This window comes from Callospermophilus lateralis, chromosome 2 (assembly GCF_048772815.1).
Source record: "Callospermophilus lateralis isolate mCalLat2 chromosome 2, mCalLat2.hap1, whole genome shotgun sequence".
Classification (NCBI taxonomy): domain Eukaryota; kingdom Metazoa; phylum Chordata; class Mammalia; order Rodentia; family Sciuridae; genus Callospermophilus; species Callospermophilus lateralis.
This window is the reverse complement of record NC_135306.1, coordinates 191,500,235-191,520,749: the sequence shown is the minus strand read 5'-3', so window position 1 is coordinate 191,520,749 and position 20,515 is coordinate 191,500,235. Positions and strand designations below refer to the sequence as shown.

Here is a 20,515-nt window from a genome sequence, read left to right as displayed (position 1 = left end):
CCACCTCTGTGGGCCCTGAAGACTCCGGCGTCTGAGGAGCAGGGCAGAGTCCCTGGAGGTTCCCTTTTGGTCCTGGGACTGCAGCTGAAGAATGGGACTAGCCTTCTAGTAAGTGGCTTCCAACCAGGAGAGTGGGTTCTGATTGCGTTCACTTCCTGGGTCACAGATTGAGGTCTGGCCTCCCCGCTTACCTCTGTGGATGCTCCCAGGCCCACAGCAAGCGGGGCCAGCTGACATCAGGGGACCCCAGGACTGCACAAAGCACCGCTGATTCACACCACCTGCAGCTCTGCTTTGTCTCCCACAGGTCAGGGCGCCTGGTTTTGTTTAAAAAAATAAATAAATAAAACAGAACCTGACTCACAACTCAAGAGAGGCTACTGCCTGTTCAGAACCAAGGGCATCACCATGGCAACCACACCATCCATGAGCACTTGAAAACATCATTACCAACAGTGACCCTGCATAGTCTGTCCCACCTCATAGCAACCTGCAGCCTCTGCAGCTGCTTGGCCCTGAGCATGGAGACGGTGGATGGCCAGGCCTGGACTCCCCCAAAAGCATGGAGCAGAAAGTAGAGACTCAGGTCCTCCTTCTCCTCATCTTACCTGCATGCCACCTGCATCTCCATCTCAAAGGAGCTGAGAAAAGCTCTCCCATGCTGGGGCAGGTGCTAAGGGTGGGTAAGGGTCCACACTTTGGAGCCCTGGATTCTGTGATTGTACTTCTAAAGTTGTGGGAGGGTGCAGCTGCAGAGCTCATGAGTCAGAAGTCAAGTCATGTGAGGGTGGCGAGCATGAGGATGACCAGGACTGGACGTTCACCACCAGGAGCCTCACAGAGTGGGAGACATTTTGTACATCTTGTTCGGGTCTCTTGCTGGAATTATGTACCTGGAGGCAATGTAAATGGATAAATAAATTTTAATTAAATTAATAACAATATCTACCATGTATTGAGTGCTAAACTGTCTGCTAAGCTCTGTAAAACTTAATTTCTCAATAGATAAATGGGTTAATAAAATGTGGTATAGATACACACAGTGGAATATTAGTCGACCATGAAGAAGAATGAAATTATAAAATTTGCTGGTAAATAGATTGATCTGGAGACTATCATGCTAAGTGAAATAAGCCAGTCCCAAGAAACCAAAGACCGAATGTTCTGATATGTGGATGCTGACACACAATAAGGGTGGGTGGAATAGAAGTTTATTGGATTAGACAAAGGGGAACAAAGGGGAGCAGAGGGAATGGGAATAGGAAAGACAGTGGAATGAATCAGCCATAACATAACTTTCCTATGTTCATATATGAACATAGAAAATACACGACCTTTGGCATTCCACATCACATACAACCACAAGAATGGGATCCTACTTAGAATAAGTTGTACTCCATGTATGCATACTACATCAAAATACATTCTAAGGTCATGTATATTTAAAAAGAACAAATTTTTAAAAACTTAATTTCATATAGAAAGCATATGATCACCCCTATTTTATAGATGAGGAAATTGAGGATAAAAGAGGTTAGCTCATTTCCTTTATGGAAGGGTAGAGTTGAGATTTGAGTTCAGGTCTGCCTGACGGGTGTCCCCATTATCATAGCCTAAGTCTCAACTGGGGTTCAAGCCACCTGCTGAGCAGACAGAGGCTCCAGGCTTGCCTGGCTTAGGAAACATTCTCCAGGAGCCTCAGCTCATATTTCTCCTCCCCAAATGGTCCCTGGGGACTCTCCTCAGAGTCCCTGGGGAGGCTGAAGGGTTCTAGGCTCCCAATATCTGTTGCATGAGATCTTGGGGTGTGGGCTGCAGGATCATCCACTGTGGGCAACCTTCCAGGTGAAGCTTGATGTTTGAGAATTTAGAGCTGACTTAGGTCTGGAAAAACAGGGACCACGTTGACACTGAGACATAGCCAGGGCCTGGCCCAGGATGTGGCCCAGGGTAGTGGCTTGGCTCATAAGCATTGGTTGAACCTGAGTTGTCGGGAGCCATTCTCACACAAGACTGGGTGACTCCCAGTTAGGGTCTGAGGTGCTCTGGCTGTGTCGGAGCTTTCCCGGCCCTCTCCTGTTGAGAGAACCCGTCCGTGTAGGGGTGTGACTGACCACTGACCCCGGGGGCCCAATCACTGACCCTGACCTTGGAGTGCGGCCCCCCTTCAACCTTCATTGGATGGAATTATCCCCTGAATTTCTTGCTCCCCAATAAAAGGCTACTCCCTGGCGTGCTCTCTCTCTCTCTCTCCTGCTAGCCCTGAGTAATCCTTGCTGCCCTACCGGGTGGTTAGAGGTGGGAACCAGAGAGGGGAGCCGTCTCGGACCTGGTCATAGAAAAAGGTAACTGAGTCTGTGTGTTTATTTCGATCTCACTAGCTAACTTTTATGCCAAGAACCTCATTAATGAAACCACTGCGCTGGCCGCATGGTGGAATTGGCGCCCAACGTGGGGTGCCAAATGTCCCGTCTGGCAGAACACATCAACGTGGGCAGTGAACCTAGATGGGAAGGAATGAAGGGACAAGAGACACGAAAGGTGACGGCAAGACAGGGGTCTGATCAAGCTGCAAATTTTTATTGTCCACACAGGGGTATTTATATGCTGGGGATGGGGAAGCTCTCTAATCATCAATTGCTGGATGTGGGTGGTAAAACTGCCAGGTGCAAGATGTCTGATGATCCTGATAACCACAGGATGTTCCAGGGAGATAGGTAGCTGCAGGATGCCTCCTGGGCAGGATGACTCCCAGGGGGCTGTCAGACTAATCTTTGAAGGAGAATTTCCTTCTAGTCCCTGACTCTGAGTGAGGAATGAATGGGCCCCAACAAGTTGCCCTTGCCTCTCCAGGGCCAGCGTTCCTTGGCTCCTGAGAGTTGGCCATCTCCTCTGGCACTTCCTTCACTCCACCTGGACCTTCACTCCTCCCCCGGAACTGCCCACCCACGGTGTCTCCCTGCAGTGAGAGAAGCAGGGGACACCTGCTGCCAAAACAAAAGTTGCATTTTTTTTTTTTTTAGTATTTATTTTTCAGTTTTCGGTGGACACAGCATCTTTATTTTATTTTATGTGGTGCTGAGGATGGAACCCAGCGCCCCGCACATGCCAGGTGAGCGCGTTACCGCTTGAGCCACATCCCCAGCCCCAAAAGTTGCATTTTGTTAGCAAGAACCAACTCTGTCCCTGAGCTGGCTTTCAAGCTACAGACCATCCCGGCTCCTGAATATGGTGGCTTCAGTGGGAACCCACAGCTTAGAGAGGAAAGCGTGGGGTCTCCTCCTCTGAACAAGTTTTAAACATAAAAGTGGCTTTTATTTTTTGTACTGGGGATTGAACCCAGGGGCACTCGACCACTGAGCCCCATTCCCAGCCCTATTTTGTATTTTATTTAGAGACAGGGTCTCACTGAGTTGCTTAGCAGCCTTGCTGTTTCTGAGGCTGGCTTTGAACTTGTGATCCTCCTGTCTCAGCCTCCTGAGCCACTGGGATTACAGGCATGTGCCACTGTGCCCAGCTAAAAGTGACTTATTTATCAGAACAAAATACCCAAATATCAAGGAATAAGGTAATGAATTTCTCTCTCTCTCTCTCTCTCTCTCTCTCTCTCTCTCTCTCTCTCTTTTCTTTTTGATACTGGGATTGAACTCAGTGAGGTTCAAAATAATAATGAAAACTAAATTAAAAAGGACAAACTGTGTGTTTCCAATTTTACTTTGAATTAGACTGGGTAATTTATGAACAACAATATTCATTGCTCACAGTTCTGTAGACTTGGAAGTTCTAAATCAAGACATTTTTACACATTGACATATAAACAGAAAAAGCAGACAGAATGTTAAAAACTAAAATATTAGCAGAGTTAATTCACAGTGGGGAGGCTACGGGGATTTTTCATGTTCTTTTGTTTGTGTATCTATATTTTCTCCAAGAGTGTTTTGCTTTTTTTTTAAATCTTTATTAATTTCTATGTGGTGCTGAGGATCAAACCCAGAGCCTCACATGTGCTAAGCAGGCGCTTTACCACTGAGCTATAGCCCCAGCCCCTGTATTACTTTTTAAGTAAGAAAAAATACTAAGACATAAATGGAATGATCCTAATGAGATTGATATGGATCTTAACCATTAAAAAATACCTTTTTTGGGGTCTGGGGTGGTGGCCCAGTGGTAGAGCACTTGCCTAGCATGCGTGAGGCTCTGGGTTCCATCCTTAGTACCACAAAAAATAAACAAATAAAATAAAGGTATTGTGTCCCTCTACAACTACAAAAAATTTTTTTAGAAATACCTTTTTCATGATTATATGGAAAAAAAAAAAAAAGCCCTGAAAAGATGTGTACTGAAGTAAGATAAAGACACGAGAACTGTTCAAATATATTGCTAAGGGGGAAAAGTTATTCAACATATGATTCAATTTTTTTGTAAAAAGAATAAAATGATAGAATAAATGCTAGAAAAAGAACTGAAAGGAAACAAACTAACATATCAATGGTCTTGTTCTAGAGGAGAGATTCTGGTGATTCTTATTTTCTCCATTATATTGAGTATTTGCTAAATTTTCCCAATGAAACAAGGCTATTCTTATTTATTTTGCTTTATTTTGGTGCTGGGAATCGAACTCAGGGTCCCACTTATGCCCAGCATGCATTCTACCAGAGCTACACCCCAGACCCTAGTCTTATCTATTTAAAAGTGTTATTTAGCGGTATTTTAATAATATAGAAGAGCACATTACAAAGCATAATAAAACACACACATTTCTCCTGCCCCAAAAGTTGACACTGCTTTGTTATATTGAATTCCTGCCTTTATTTTTAAGAAAGGAACAGGTCCCACTTATGAATGTCTCTCATGGCCATTGGAAGTGTTTGAATGAGAGATTTAAGCGTCCTTTCTGGGACAGCCCGGGGGCTGTGCAGGGAGGCCAACAGGCCAGCTCAGGGACTTTTAAGTCCCGTCCACCTTCAGCCTGAGGTTTGGCTCCAAGTGACTGTTTCCAGCAGCGAGTCAGCCTGGGTGCCAGGGCGCCAGATTTGCCTGGCGCTTCCCCTGGAATCTCCAGTGGCAGGCAGCTGGAGGAGGTGAAGAGCTGGGAGCGCTACCCTCCTGAGCTCAGCTGGTGCCCAACTAGTGTTTACGTAAAGGGTGGGGCCTGAGGCTCCCGCTCTGGGGCCTTTGCTCTCAGGGGAGCTGGCCCTGGGGCAGGCCACAGGAAAGGATGGGGAAACCACTGTCTCCTTCGAGGCCCAGAGGCCGCAGCTGGCAGGGTTCTGGGAAAGGAGGGCCCAGCAGCTAGGTGGCCAAGTGGCCAGGGGAGAGGGTGGGGATGCGGAAGGAAGGATGAAAGAAGGGAAGAGGCGGAAGCTGTCACATTCACCTGGCACCTGCCCATGGGAAGGCATCATGCCCATTGAACAGATGAGGAAACCAAGTCTCAGAAGGAGTAATGAAGGCATTTGCCCAAGAGTCACAGTTCCTGTGAGTCCAGGCTGAGATTCAGACTGACTCCCGGGCTCCCACTCCTAATTCACTGCAGGCTGTACCCTGTGGGGCTGAAGTGAGGGAGCCACTGGAGCATGGCTGGAGGGTCACTGGAGGTCGACCTCCGAGGCTGGTGGGTCTAGGGACGAGATATTCTGCAGCAGCCTATCCTCACCTGGTGTGCCACCAAGGTACCAGTCACCTTCTGGCTTGGAGTCTCAGAGAGATTGGTCAAGTCTGAATTGATGAGTGCCCTGGTAACCTCTCTTTTTGACTTTGTAGAGAACAAGGGACTAGAGTCCACTCTCCAGGAAAACAGCTGAGCATTTCCTAGGAATCGAGACAGGGATGAGAGCGGCAACCACCCAGCACTTCCCACCCAGACAGCAAATAATGCCAGCCACACACATGCACATGCACACACGCACACAGCCTCAGCAGAGGCCAGCCTCCTACTAGACCATCCTTTTCAAGCCTTCCCCTTGCTTTCAATATCTGTCATACATCCCAGGGTAGGACAGGCCTGGAGGTTCCAGCTGGGCACAGTCTGGTTCTGAGAACGGTCCCCTCCTGCACTCAAATGCCAGCCCCAGTGCCTGCTGGGTGAGAAGCCCTAGGCAGAGACACCGCAACTCCTCTGCTTCTATCAGATAACATTGGATACTGGCCCTTCCTCATTCTGGCTGTGTGACCTTATGCTGGTTCTTTAACCTCTCTGAGGTTCAATGCCTTTATAAAATGGGGATATCGTTGATGATGACAATATATCATACCTCTTCAGCACATGGAAGACAAAGCCTAATAATACACAGTGATCCCTTGACAAATAGAAACACCTGGGAGAGTGCCTGAGGTTTGTGGGGGCTCCTCCACCCCCCTCACCTGTTCCCCGTCTCAGACTAAAGTGGCAGGAGAGATGCAAGGCCTCCATCTCCTCCTCAGGGGCTGAAGATTTCGCAACTGGACTCCCAGCTGACACTGAGCAAAAAGAGGATGTATCTGAGTCTGAGGTGCCAGGGAAATGGGCACCAGTCTTTGGAGTGGAGCCAACATATGGCCCCCCGATTCACAGATCCTCAAATCTTGGCACATCCCAGTTTGACTGCCCCACACTGGGAACCCCCTTTGGTCCCCTGCCCCTGCTTTCTGAAGGTCCTCAGAGGCAGACCATTTGTCCCCACGTGCCGTCCCATCTATTGTTGTTAATAATGACACCACTGACTGGCTCTCCAGGAGACGCGCCCAGCTGTCTCCTTCCATCCACACAGCAACCATGGGAGGGGGACCATTATTTTACCTATAGCACAGGTGGGGACACTGAGATCCAGAAAGGTTTAGTAACTTGCTGAGGTCACACAGATCGGTAGTGGCTCAATTGGGATTCTTTTTAACCTTTTTTTGGTACTGGGGATTGAACCCAGAGGTGCCATTGAGCCACGTCCCTAGCCCTTTTTATATCTTATTTAGAGACAGGGTTACATTGAGTTGCTTAGGGCCTTGCTAAGTTGCTGAGCTTGGCTTTGAATTTGAGATCCTCTTGTCTCAGGCTCCCAAGCCTCTGGGACTACAGGCATGTGTCACCGTGCCCCGCCCAGTCGGGATTCTTATGGAAGCTGGGAGAACATGAGTGACAGAATGAATCCTGACGGACAGGAAGGCATTCTACTGCCTCAGACCTGCCTGTCACCAAGGCTCCTGGTCTGAGATCCATTGGGCTGCAGAGTTCTGTTCACGGGTCACCTAACTTAGCACCCTAGGCGCATACTGGTGACTAGAATGGGGCTTCTGGTCACCCTCACATTTGGGAGTTTCAGGCCACTTTGCCAGAGAGACTCTGCCTGGATTCCCAGCTGGCCTGGGGTAGGCAGGGTCCCGTTGGGAGACCAGAGCCCAGGTTCCATGGAGGGAATGATGACAGGGCACTTGGGCACTTGGCATCCAGAGATTTCAGCAGTGAAAACTGCCACTACCCCCAGGTCTGGAAAAACAAAGGGAGGAGGTGGTGGGCCAAAAGCTCAGGAGTGGGGGCTTCCCAGTGGGAGCCAGAGGGTGGGGCCAGAGTCAGAGACCACCAAGGCTGGGGAAGGGGAGAAATATCCAGACCTCTTTTCTCCTGCCCCATCTTCCTCTAGCACCTCTTACCGGGTCAATCTAGTCAAAAGCCAGTTGGCAAGGGGGCCTGACGTTTGTCATTTGCCCTCTACAATGCTGAACAGAAAAGAGAAAGGCAAGAAATAGATGTGCCAAAGGATCGGGGCCCAGACCTCCCCAAGGCTACCTCCTGCTTCCACGGCCACCCCCCATCTGCTGCAGGGCTCCTGCTGAGTAGAGGGCAGGTAGAAAGGTTCCCAATGCTGCAAAGCACTCTTCCCTCAGGAAGAGGACCTCCTCCTAGCCCTGGCCAAGCCTCTTTCCTGACCCAGCCCTGGTTGGGTTCAGTGGACCTTAACTGCCCTTTATAAACTTGACCTGCACTACCTGTTGGTCTCCACCGGCCTTGTCCTTCAGTGCCTGTTTCTCTCTGGTCCTTTCTCCATGAGCACTGACTTCACAGAGCTGGGGTCTCACCATGCCTGTCCAAGTTACAAAACCCAAGGAGCAGCCACCAAATTCCAAAGACCTCACACCAAGTGAAGGTTAAGAATCCAGGCTGGTGTGGCTCTCAGGCCTGAGGTCAGTTCAGCTCTGTCACTGATTCTGAGCAAGCGGTTTTACTTCTCCAAGCCTCAATTTTCTCATCTTTAAAATGGAATAGCGCAGGGTACAGTGGCACATGCCTGTCATCCCAACAGCTTGGTAGGCTGAGGCAGGAGGATCACAAGTTCAAAGCCAGCCTCAGCAAAAGCAAGGCACTAAGCAACTCAGTGAGACCTGCCTCTAAATACATATAAAATAGGGCTGAGATGTGGCTCAGTGATCGGGTGCCCCTGAGTTCAATCCCTGGAACCCTCCCCGACAAAAAATGGAATAGTAATAATACATACCCACAGTGTGTTGTGAAGATAAAATAAGCTAATACAGGTTGAGTGCTGAGCACAGTGCTCAGCACATAGTAATTCTTCTGGAAGCATTAACTCTAAAAGAGAGCTTGGAATCACTTCAGACTCGAGAGGAAGCATCTCCGGACTCCCGCAGCCCTGGCTGAGCAACTCATCCACTTACTAGTGGCCTCCTTGAGAGCTAATTCTTTCACATTCAAAAGATGAGGCAGACTTTCCTCCTATGCTTCCCCAGGCTGCACAAGGGAGCAGGGAAGTGGAGCCCTTATGGATAGAAGAAGGAAATATTGTGTGTGGAACTGGCATGCCGCCATCTTGGTCCCTAGTGATGGCAGTCTGAATGGCTGAGCACTGGGCACCAGGAATCTGAGTGTCCCAGATGTAGGCTCTGACTGATGTCTGAGCCTTACAGTGGCCCTGTCTGTCTGTTTCCCAGCAGGGCCAGCCTCTGGTCTTATCTGGAAGGACAACAGCATGACAGTCTAGGCTCTCCTTAGGGTTTTCTCCTCTGTGCTTACAGCAGGAGATCTAGTAGCCCCCTCCCCCCAAGAAAAAGAAGCCTTTCATGAAGCATAGTAGTGTAGAATCTTGGGATTTTACAACTTCCACCAGAACCTCAGGCAGTTAGTATTGGAAGAGGCCTTCTGCAGAGCCACAGGGCTTAGAAGAGGAGCCCAGGGGGATCCCCCATGAGGCTGTGCATGGTTAGCTCTAGAGGGGTCTTCACTCTGAATGGCAAATGGAGCCATGGGATTTGGAATTGGGTGGTCCTAGCTGTTCTTGCTGGAAGGTGTGCCAGACTGTGTCCAGTCCAATCCCCTTATTTTATAGCTGAAGCCTCAGTTCCCTGAATGCTATGGTTTGGATAAGAAGTCTCCAAAGGCCAAGTGTTAAAGGCTTGGACCCCCACCTGTAGCACTATCAGGATGTGGTAGACCCTCTAGGAGTTAGGGCCTGGAGCGGGGAGGTTAGGTCACTGGGAGTGTGCCCTGGGACTCCACCCACTCCCAATCTGTGTTTGCTTCCTGGCTGCTGCAAAGTAAACAGATCTCCTACGTCACACACTCCCACCTTCATGTGCTGGGTTGCCACCAGCCCAAAGCAAGAGGGCCAAGTGACCGTGGACCGAAACCCCTGAAGTCATGAACCCAAATAAACCTTTCCTCTCAGGAAATTTTCTCACCATGATGGAGAGCTGACTCACAAAATGTGTAGGAAGCTGGGGGTGGGGTGAGCCTGAGAATTTTCTGGAGATGAATTCCACGCGATGGCGTTAGAAGTTGAGGTTGGGCAGAGGGAAAGAGGAAGGCTTGCAGCTCATCTGTGAAGTTGTCATTGCAAGTACAAGAGCATTGGCAAATGTATGTTTCCTCTACAGTTATTGACAGCTGTGCCTTGGGCTCTGTGCTAGGCACACAGGGCTGTGAAGCAGAGTGAAACCCTGTAAAGTAACCAAACAACAAAAAACAAAACTCCAACCCGAACTGGCCTCAACCTAAGGGATGTCCATTGGCTCACATAGCTGGAAGTCAAGAGGTAGGGTGGATTTTATGGACTGAATTATTACCCTCCACTTTTTTTTTTTTTTTTTATATTGAAGCCCTAATCCCCAGTGTGACTATGGCTGGAGAAAGGGCCCTTTAAAGAGGTGATTAAGGTTAAATGAGGTCATGAAGGTGAAGTCCTAATCAGATAGGACCGGTGTCCTTATAAGAAGGGGTTAAGACTCCAGAGATCTCCTTTTGCATGCTCACACAGAGAAGAGATCATGTGAGGCCACAGTGAGAAAGATGGCCGCCATGTACCAGCCAGGAAGCAAGGCCTCAACCAGGAACTGTTTCTGATGACACCCTGATCTTGAACTTTGGTGGAATTTTGTCATGGCAGCCCAAGCAGATGACTGCGGTGGGCTTCTAAGTTGGTCTGTCTAGAAACTGATTCCCTTCTGTGTGGTTCTCTTGACCTGCTCTTCTCTGTGCATAGCCCCCCTAGGCTGGTAGCAAGGGGTCTGCAGCTCAGCAGTGTTCAGAAGGACAATAAAAAAGGTTATTCCACGACACTTTCTTATGAAAACAGGAGCACTTTTTCGGGGAATCTCTCATCCAACTTTCGTTCTATCTTTTTGCCCTAAGCAGGTCACATGCTCAGTCCTGAAACAATTCCTGAGACCTGGAAAGGCCAGGCCCTGTGCATTTTGTAGAGTGTGGGAGAAGTTGCTGTAGCAGAGAGATTCCAAATACTGAAATGTAAATAATAGAAATTTATGTCTCACCGGACATAGTGATGTGTGCCTATAATCCCAGCAGCTCTGGAGGCTGAGGCAGAAGGATCAAAAGTTCAAGGCCAGCCTCAGCAATTTAGTGAAGTCCTAAACAACTCAATGAGACCCTGGCTCAAAATAACATATAAAAAGGGATGGGGATGTGGCTCAGTGTTTGAGTGTCCTTGGGTTCAATCCCAGGTACCAAAGAAATAAATAAATAAAGGTAAAAGCTGAAAATGTATTTAAAAAAAAGAAAGAAAGAAAGAAAGAAATTTATGTCTCTTTCACATAAGAGGAAAGCAGTCCGAGACTGCTGGGAAGGCTTGGCCATCCTTCACATGTTTTTCTTCTCTAGATGCAAGGAGACTGCTTCAATTTCTATCATCTCCAAGCCAGAGGGAAAAGGACAGGAGAAGGGTTGGGGAAGCATATGCACATTCCTTTGAGGGCACAGCTTAGAAATGGTACAGTCATTTCGGCTCATGGTCTATTGGTGAGAACTTGGACACATGGCCACAAAGCAGGCTGGGAAATGTAGTCTTCAGGGAGGCAGCCATTGGCTCAGTGGAAAATCAGTTCCATTCTTAAAGGAGAGTGGATATTAGTGAACCAGGAACATCTTTGCTTCGCACTGACTAATTTAGGACCAGAATCAATTCTTGGGAAGGGTGGTGTACCCATCCTTGGGGCCTAAGAAGGGATCAGGTCCCACCAAGGCCCATAGGCTTGCATAAGCCTCTGTATCCTGAATCTGCTTGCTGTAACAGTTTAGCTGGTACATTTAATTATATCCTGTGCCTTGTGTTTCCTTGGCTTTTCTTAGGAAGCTGAAAGGGGAGAATGGATATTTGATAGTCGACCAGCAAGGTCTACTTCATTAACCTGCCCATGAAGTCCTCAGATTCTAAGGGGAATGACAGATTTAAGCAGATAATTATGGGTCAACGTGACATTTGGTAAACTAGCAGTGTTATATAAAGCCCAAATAAAACAAAGGGAAGAATTAAGAATAAGCATCTTAGAGCCAGTAAGGATGGGGTTCAGTTGGCACGTACCTGTAACCCCAGCTACCTGGAAGGAGGAGGCAGGAAGATTGCAAATTTGAGGCCAGGCTTGGTGACTTAATGAAACCCCATCTCAAAAAAAAAAAAAAAAAAAAAAGGGCTGGGGTGCAACTCAGTGGTAGAGCACCTCGGGGTTCAATCCCCAGTGCTGAGAGGAAAAAAGAAGAGGGAGAAGAGAACAATGAGATCACTTTGGCTGGCTCTTAAGGGACATGTGGGACTTTCCCTAATGGTTTTGGTTGGGAAGAGCACTTCAGACAGAGACAAGCAAAGGGATGGAGGTGTGCACACCCCCACCCAGGGAGGCTGGTGGTCTAGTGGGGGAGGGGTGGGACGCTGGGAGGTAGGTGGGGCTCAGTTAATGAAGGGCACCTGAAGGCCAAGGGCTGACAGACCTCTGGAAGCCATGCAGGATTTTTTAAGCCAAGGGAGACACAGTTAGATGTATGTCTTTCTCTGAGGTAGGGCCTGGAGAATGACTCTCGTTTGGAAGTTATGTCTCTAATTTGGTTGAGTAATGAAGAGAGTCTGCATCAGATCAGGGTTTTGGTGGTGGGAACCAAGGCCAGGAGACAGTTTGCAAGGAGATTTCGTGGAAGGAGGACAGAACTTGGTAACTGGTTGACGGAGGAGGGTTGAGTGAGGACGAGGGGATTGGTGGTTTAAATATGGTTAAATATGATCCTAAGTTTACATGCTGTGCTAGGAACCAGAGGAGGAGGACAGGAAATGCAAATTTGGGGGATGAGGGGAGAAAATGCTTCTACATTGTCCTAAGCCTGGTCCATGACAAACTTCTTTGGGATACTTAAAATATGGCAGACTTCATTCAAGGTGTCTGAACACTGTCCCTGGTCTGCAGAACACTCCCCACCCTTGAGTATCCATTGACTAATTCCTCATTTCCTCTAAGAGCCTTTTTTTTTGGGTGGAGGGCACTAACAGGGGATTGAACCCACAGGCCCTTAACCACTGAGCTACATCCCAGTCCCTTTTATTTTGAGGCAGAGTCTCACTAAGTGGCTTAGGGCCTTGCTAAACTGCTGAGGCGGGCCTTGAACTTGCAGTCTCCCTAGTTGCTGGATTAAAGGCATGTGCCGCCATGCCTGGCTTCCAAGAGCCTTTTTTGAATGCCTAATCTGGGTCAGAAATTCTCTTTTATATTCTGTAGCTCCACATCGTTCCCTTTCCACGCCTCTCGCAGGTGGTTTTAGAATGCCTGACATACCCAACAAGCTGGTCATTTCCATGAGGACAGGAGCCACATCTGTCTCTTTCTCTGCTTTGTTAGTAATCCTGAGTACAGTGCCTGGTACTCAGTGGGCACTTGTCCTGGCATCCAACAACTGCCACTGGCAATAACATTTGGTCAGTACTTTGGATCCGGACCCCTCAGATGTGACGGAAGCCCATGTGGCCTCCATGGGGATAGATGATGTGACCCCTCTGTAGATTACTCTAGGCCAGTGGCTCTCAACCAGGGGTGACTTTCCCATGTGGCAGGTCTGGGGCATTTCTGACTACCATGACAGAGTGAGTGTGTGTGCTCCTGGCATCAAGAGGGTAGAGACCAGGGACACTGTTGAATATCCCACAATGCACAGGACAGCTTCCCACAACAAAGAACTATCCAGCCCACTTGTCAATAGTGCCTAAGAAACCCTGCTGTGAAGACCAGGGAGCCAGCTGGCAAGGCCAAGTTCCAATGTGGCCCAGTGGCTGCTATGGCCCAATTGAGTAAGAGCAGGAGAAAGTTTAGCGGCTGTCACAAGAAATATGGACTTGTGATGTCCAGCCAGGAACCACCTTGGACTGGGCTTCAGTGAAAGGCCCCAACACCTTGGGCGGTTTCCCCTTAGCTGAACTCCCAGCCATAAGCCCGGCAGGCCCAGCCTGGCGCTTGCCGCCCTCTGACTCACTCTGCTGGTTTCTCGGCTCTCTGGTGCAAGGGCACCGCGCTCTCTTCCCGCCCCATCTGCCTCGCTGATTATTTTCAGCTCGGCTCGCAGAGGCCCAACGCTGCAATTACTCCCCAACCTCAATGGCTCCTTCTGAAAATAACATTTGGGTCGAAGAAAACCTCAGTCTGGTGGGCTGGATTTTATATGAAACGGTTAAAGCCGTGGGTGTGGGCATGGGGTGGGGGTGGGAACAAGGGAGTGGCCCCGTGGTACAATTAAAAGAATCTGGAAGAAGGGAAAAGGAAGGGAAGTGATGAGAGGGAAGCGGTGGTGGTGGCGAGGGCTGTTGCGGAGAGAAAATATACCTACTGTGCAGGGGTCAAGCCATGCGCCAGGTTCCTGAACGCCTCTAATTGAAGGTTTTGTTGGCTGCAATAGCCCCACCCCTCCCCCATCTTTGAGGCCTGGGAAACTCATGTCTGCCCGGGGCCAGAAGAATTAGCCTATGGGCATGCCAATCTTTATCCAAGCTAGTGACCAAATTTTCCAACCCCAAAATAGGAGACACATGGTTTCACATAGGGTATTTTGTTCTCTGTCCCGAAAAGAATGGCATTCTGGGAAATGTAGTTTCAATGCTGATAGGTGGAACTTCTGAGCAGTTCCATGGTGCGCGGAGGAGAGCAGATAGGACCAGGATTCTCCGGGACACCAGAGACTTATGGGTTACTTTAGGGAAGAGAAATGAAACACCAGATATAGGAAACCTTCTCCGCCCCAGGATGTAGGGGTGAAGAGAGAAATACCTAGAAGCACCTTTTGGCTTCAACAAAAGGTGGAACAAAGCTTAGCTGTGGAGTCACTGGACTTGGGTTCAGTTTCAGATAGTACTAACCCCCAGGGACCTCCAGCAGCAGCAGCTGAGGCTCTCTGAGCCTTTATTTTGTCATCTGCTAAGATGGCAGTAGGGACAGAACCTACCTCCTGCGGCTACTGTGAGATGATCAGAGGTGACACGTGCATTTGACACACACTAAACAGGCCAGAGCTCAGGGGTGCTGCCCTTGGAAAGAAGGCCTGGAAGCTGGGTGGGACTGAGTGGGTCCATCCTGCAAGAGACAGATTCTGGAGCCCTGTTCCTTACCCTAGTTATTTCTGCCCATTATATGTCACCAGTTGGGTTTGCCCGGTGGGCATGGTGCCCAGGGCAGGTGACCTGGGGAGGCCAGAAGGTCCTTCTGCCTCCTCTGTGGACGTCGCCACCCCTGTGGAGCTGGAAGGAGAGGGCCTGCCTAGTTCTAATGGGTGCCCACTGTGCATCAGCACTGAGCTAGGCGCTGCAGACACATCAGTGAGCAAGGTCAAGGCTCTGTGCTCAAGGATCTCCAGGTTCAGCGAGGGGAGGGGAAGCATGGAATTATTACAACACAGTGGTGGTAAGTGCCACAATCCAGGTAAGTAAAAAAAGCCCAGAGGACACACTGGAGGGGCCCCCACCCATCCGGCCTTGGTAGGAAGGAAGAATCCCCCGAGGAGAGACTTCTAGATTGAGAGAGAAGTCCTGAGTTGTCCAGACGGGAGGTATGGGAAGAAACTATTTCCTTATTGATAGATAAGGAAACTAAAAGGTTCAGGTCCCACAGTGACGGCAGAACTGGTATTTGAACCCTGCTTGCCGTGATTCTCCCTCTCCTTATGCCAATATCCCTGTGCTGCCCAGCTCCCTATCCGCCTTCATCCAGGCCCTGACATTTAAGCTTGCTCTGGAAAAAGGACTAGGATTTGGATAATCCTACTCCTGGTCCTCCTTGTCTAGGACGGCTATGTACGTAGTGGAATTTGTCTCCTGGCTATGTGATCTTAGGCTAGTTGCTTAACCTCTCTGTGCCTCACTTTCTTTTCCTGTGAGATATAGACAACATCCACCTCCTAAGGTGGTCATGAGGAATCGGAATGCATTCAATGCTTAGAACCCAATAGCTATTATTACCTCCAGAGTTTCAAGACAATGTTAGCTAACATACATACATTTTTAAAAATTCTGAATTTATTTTTCAAGCTGTGGTTTTGCTAATAATATTGCTTAGGTCAAGAATACATTAAAAAAGGGGAATCGATTTAAAGTTAATTTAGAAAAAAGTTAATAAAATAAAAAAGTCAATTAAAGATATAATATTGATGGAATGTGGGTAGGAGAAAATCATAAAGACAATACCTGAATGGTTGATAATTTTGAAAAACAACCTATGATACCATGTTCCCTCCTTCAAATTAAACCACAGGCCAACGAGGCCTGACTGAGGAGCTTTAGAACCCCGACTGCATCTGAGATTGGGAGCCTTGGGAAGGGAGGTTGAATCCAAAGGCCCAGCTCTGGAAACCAAAAGCCAACTCCTCCACTTCGTTCTCCCAGTGCGTTTGGGGGCGATTCGGGCCTCTCAGATTTTTTTTGGATCACTGGGTCAATCAGTCAGCCAATGCCTCGGGAGAAGTTTAATTAAGCTCAGATCGCAGGCGCGAGCTGCCAAAGGTCTCCCCGCCCTCCGGGCCCCGCCTCCAGCACATCTGGAGAAAAGCTTCCCCCCTCCATGAGCCCGGCGGGGGCAGGGCTGCAGCCCGCGCATGCGCTTGGGTCCGGCGCCAGGCGCCCCACGGCAGGGCTCGACTCCCAGAGCTGCGTTGCAAACTGTTGCATCAGACAGCAAGCAGCCGGCCGGGCAGCCAGGGTTTCTAGGAAGATAGGAAGGGTTTGAGCTCCTCTATGGTCGCTTGGGAGCGCTGGCTGTCACTCAAGGGGTTTATAAGCCGGTAACAGGATCCCCTAAAATCTCAAGCTTGCGCGGGTTCGGGGAGGGCTTCTGCCACAGGTGAAACTCGACTGTTTCTGCCCCCGCCCAGCGCAGGCCCCAGGCTGGACCCAGCGAACTGGATTCCGTCTGCTTTATTAATGGCAAAGACCCTGAAGGAATGAGCTGGGTTTGATTTCTCTTCCCGAGTACAAGAATGCCCCTGAGGAATTTCACACTCTGTGAAAGTGCAAAACTAATTTCCCCAGACAAGCACTGTAGCCGGTTCCCAACAGGGCTTGGCAAGATCCCAGCAGGAATGTTCAGCGGTTTCCAAATCTCTTTAACCCAGCAGCTGCACACGTAGACTGCTGCGTTAGGAGACCCCTTTGGCCATCCCTGACCCCTTGGTGGGAGGACCCAGGTCCTTCCCAGGTCTTTCTTCTGGCGTATTTCAATCTTCCATATTAGGGAGATTTTGGACCTCAGCCAGTGAATGCACAACCACGGACTCTTGCCCAGGCGGCGCGCATAGAATTTCCCTTCATCAAATAGGTCAGCGCAAAAGCTGACCTCCTTATTGTCCCTTATTCCTCCAGCCTCTGGGCCACTGCCTTCCTCAAAGGGACAGAAAATAATGCTCTTATCTAGAAGGGATGGGACAGTCTTGGGGGTGAGAAAGTCAAGAATTGTAAGAATACTGACTGATTTGGAAATCCCTTTCTAAAGGGATTTTCAGGGACAAAATCTGAATCTTAACATTCAATCCTCTTTTTATTGTTTGGGAATGGGTCAAGTCCAACATCATTCAGTAGTAATGGATTTTCCAGATAAACAAAAACTGGCAATTTCCCTTAAACATTTTGTCTTTTTTGGGGAGTGTGAAGAGCGAAAGTCCCTTCCAATTGGATAATCCTGAGAGCTAAAACAAGCCCAGAGTTCTTTCTTCCCCTCATTATTGTGAATCACTTGATCCCAAGATTCAATAAAAAAAAAATGACCTGAAAAACTGGTAAGCATTATCCAGTGGGTCCGTTGCCAGACAGTCACTGTCGTTTATTTAATCCAGCATTTTCCTGTGAACAGTGGAGAATTATGTCACTATGGGATTTTCATTGTAAGAGATTCTTCCTAAGTACGGCCTAGCTAGCTTGGTCATCATTAGCAGCGCTCTTATGAGCTGAAGGAATGACAACTAGAAAGGACCGGAAAGAATGCAAGTGTTGGACCTAGAACATTCCCAAGCCCTGATTCCGAGGGCCCCAAACTGCTGTCAAATTGATATCACCAGGACAGGAATCTGGGGTCCGAGGACATGATGTCAGGGAGCTGCCAGGAGCTGCCAGGATGTCAGAAGTGTCTGAGCAATGGTCCCTGGCTGGAGAAGCAAGCCATTTACTATTGTGGGACCTGGTATGGAAGTTGGAGCCAGGAGGTCAGGATCCAGGTGAGAGTGGGAGAAGGTGACCTCTGATGAATTCATGTTGGGTTCCTCACTGCTGGGTAACACCCAGTACCTTTATAGAGTGGGATCTCAAGATGTGTTTGTGGAGTGAAGGCACTGAAAACATGGCAGAAAAGTCCAAGAATTTAGCAGGAAGCAGCCTGGGACTGCCCAAACTCTCTTGAATTGGGTGATGAGGAAAATTCTTCTTGTTTAAAAATAGAGAAATAGAGCCAGAACTATTAAGTGACAAGTCTCATGAGGTCCTTGCTGCCTTGATTTCTCTGTCTGGAAAAGCCACCAGTTGGTGGTTTCAGAGCTAAGCATTATTCTATGGTAACCAAGTATAGTGACATCATCAACAGTTGCCTTACCTTGACTGAATTTCCAGACCAAACATCTGGAAAAGTAGGAGTCTGACAGAGTGACAGACTCAGAGGACAGGAAAATCCCCCTAGATTGCATTTTAAGACCATAAGCACAGTGGTGGCCCAGATGGTTAGAGGGTGTAGGCATTCACTACAAGTGTGATTGCGTTCCCACATCCATTCAGCAAGTGCAAATTCTAGACCCTATACCCAGCCTGGCCCAGACAGAGCTCTTATTCTAAGGGCTTATGCTCTAAATTCCTTGTGGAAAATCTGTCTTTGAAATGTTTAAAGCACCTCATTTAATCCTCATTTCCACTTCAAGTCATGTCCCTCCTTCCTGAGAACCCACCACATTTTAAGTTTGTAGCTGGCTTTCCTTCTGTTTTTGCTATTTATGTGCCAATTTAAAGGGTGGGGAGAGCCACATTAATTTTAAAATGAAACGCAAATAGCAAAATGAGACTTGGTTAAAGCAAAAACCACAGAAGGGATTTTTTTTTTCCTCCCATATTTTTCAGATTTTCCTAGAACCACCTTTATTTCCTTAGAGCCCAGACATAGAAAGTGAGTGGGCCTCTCCGGATGCTCTTCCAAGTAGAAGCGAAAAACCTTGGTCCTAGTCTCTAATAGCACCTTTAGGGTTTGTTTTTCTGTTTCAGATATTTGAGTCCCAAAGTGGAGCCCAGAAAGCTAGTCAGTCCTCAGTTCAATGGGGCACTCTTAGTTAGTTTGAGGTTGTATATCCTACCTCTTTTGATCAGTGTGTCTCCTTGTACATCCTGGGTGACGGGGACATGACTTAAAATGTAAATACTCCTGGTGGAATCCCAGCTTTGCTACTTACCAGTTTCCTGACACAGTCACCCATCAGGTAGGAATGATACCCAGACCTCTCAGAGCTGTAGTGAGAATCAATGAGTTAAGACATATAAAGGGCTTGGCCCAAAAGAAGCATTCAATAGGCGGTAGCTATTATGAAAATAGAATCTTTCATCTGTCTACTTCTTCTTAACCACCACCACCCCTCTAATTTTGGAGAAAGAAAGAAAATTCGTTATCTATTCCAAGAGGATGATTCGATTCGTCCCCATTTTAAATCACCAAAGGGCCCACAGGAAGGGAAGACAAGGTCGAGTTGGATTTGCGAACTCCAGGGCCTTTTAATGGACTGGGATCAGTATCTCGCCTCTCAGCAGGAGGTGAATCAATCCGTGGTGCAGGATGTGGGGAAGCCTTGAAGGCAGATGGTGGGGTGACAAAAGCGCAAAAGATGGGGAAGCGAAGTCAGGTAAAGCAGATCCAGTACTGTGGGGAGGGCTCTGAGGCGTGCCAGCCCCCAGGAAGAAAGCTTCTGGATTCAGGGTTGAGTCCAGGCATCCGTAGGTGGAGGTATGCCTGCCCCTAGGTCTGGTGACCGTGGGACTCTAGGCGCATGCGGCAGCGCCCTCTGCCGGCTGCGCAGGGCAAACCCTGGGCCAGGCTCCGCGGCTCCGCAAGTGGGACTCTGGATCCCTCCCTCTGCATCCGCCCCCGCTCCATCCCTTCCCAGGACCGCGCGCCGGGTCCAAGACGAGATTCCCGCAGATGCGTTCCTTTCCTAAACCAGAGGGCCAAGCAGGGACGATGCTCGGAAACACTCGATGCACCAGGGGATCGGAGGCCACAGGAACTCACCCAAACCTATCAGGGGCTGCGCCTCTTGGGACCAGGGGCCAAAGCCTGCTGGGCTATCGGAGGTGGTTTGGAAGTGGCATCGCCTATGGCCAAGACCGCGGGTTCTGCGGACAGAGAGGAGCCCTGGGTTCGCTTTCTGCCTCATCCATTTTCCAGCTAGGTGACCTTGGGCAAGGTACTTACATTCCCATGTGCCTTAGTTCCCTCATCTTTAAGATGGAGAGGATGATCCCGACCATAATGGGTGGACATGAGGATTACATGGGATCAGACAACCTGGGTTGGAATTCTGGCACTGGCATCAGCTAGCTGTGTGCCCTGGGGCAAGTTATTTAACCTCTCTGCCCCGGTTTCCTGCAAAATAGGGATAATAACGGTACTTACCTCCGAGGGTTGTTGCTTGCAAAGCGCTTAACCCAGTGCCTGGCACAGAGTAAGCGCTCAATAAATGGTAGCTATTATGGTTGTTGTCGTCATTATTGTTCTTAAGGGCGCTGAGCACACGAGCAGAGCTCTAGCTGGTGGCTATTAT

General features: G+C 48.8%; 1 long non-coding RNA gene across 1 annotated transcript; it reads right to left on the bottom strand.

The window, feature by feature from the left end:
- Positions 1 to 197: 197 nt before the first annotated feature.
- Positions 198 to 19,192, bottom strand: LOC143641395 (uncharacterized). The gene is made up of 3 exons (XR_013155320.1): positions 19,154 to 19,192; positions 609 to 893; positions 198 to 317 (listed from the first exon to the last, which is right to left on the bottom strand). It is a non-coding gene; the product is annotated as an uncharacterized LOC143641395 (long non-coding RNA).
- Between the last annotated feature and the right edge of the window lie 1,323 nt (positions 19,193 to 20,515).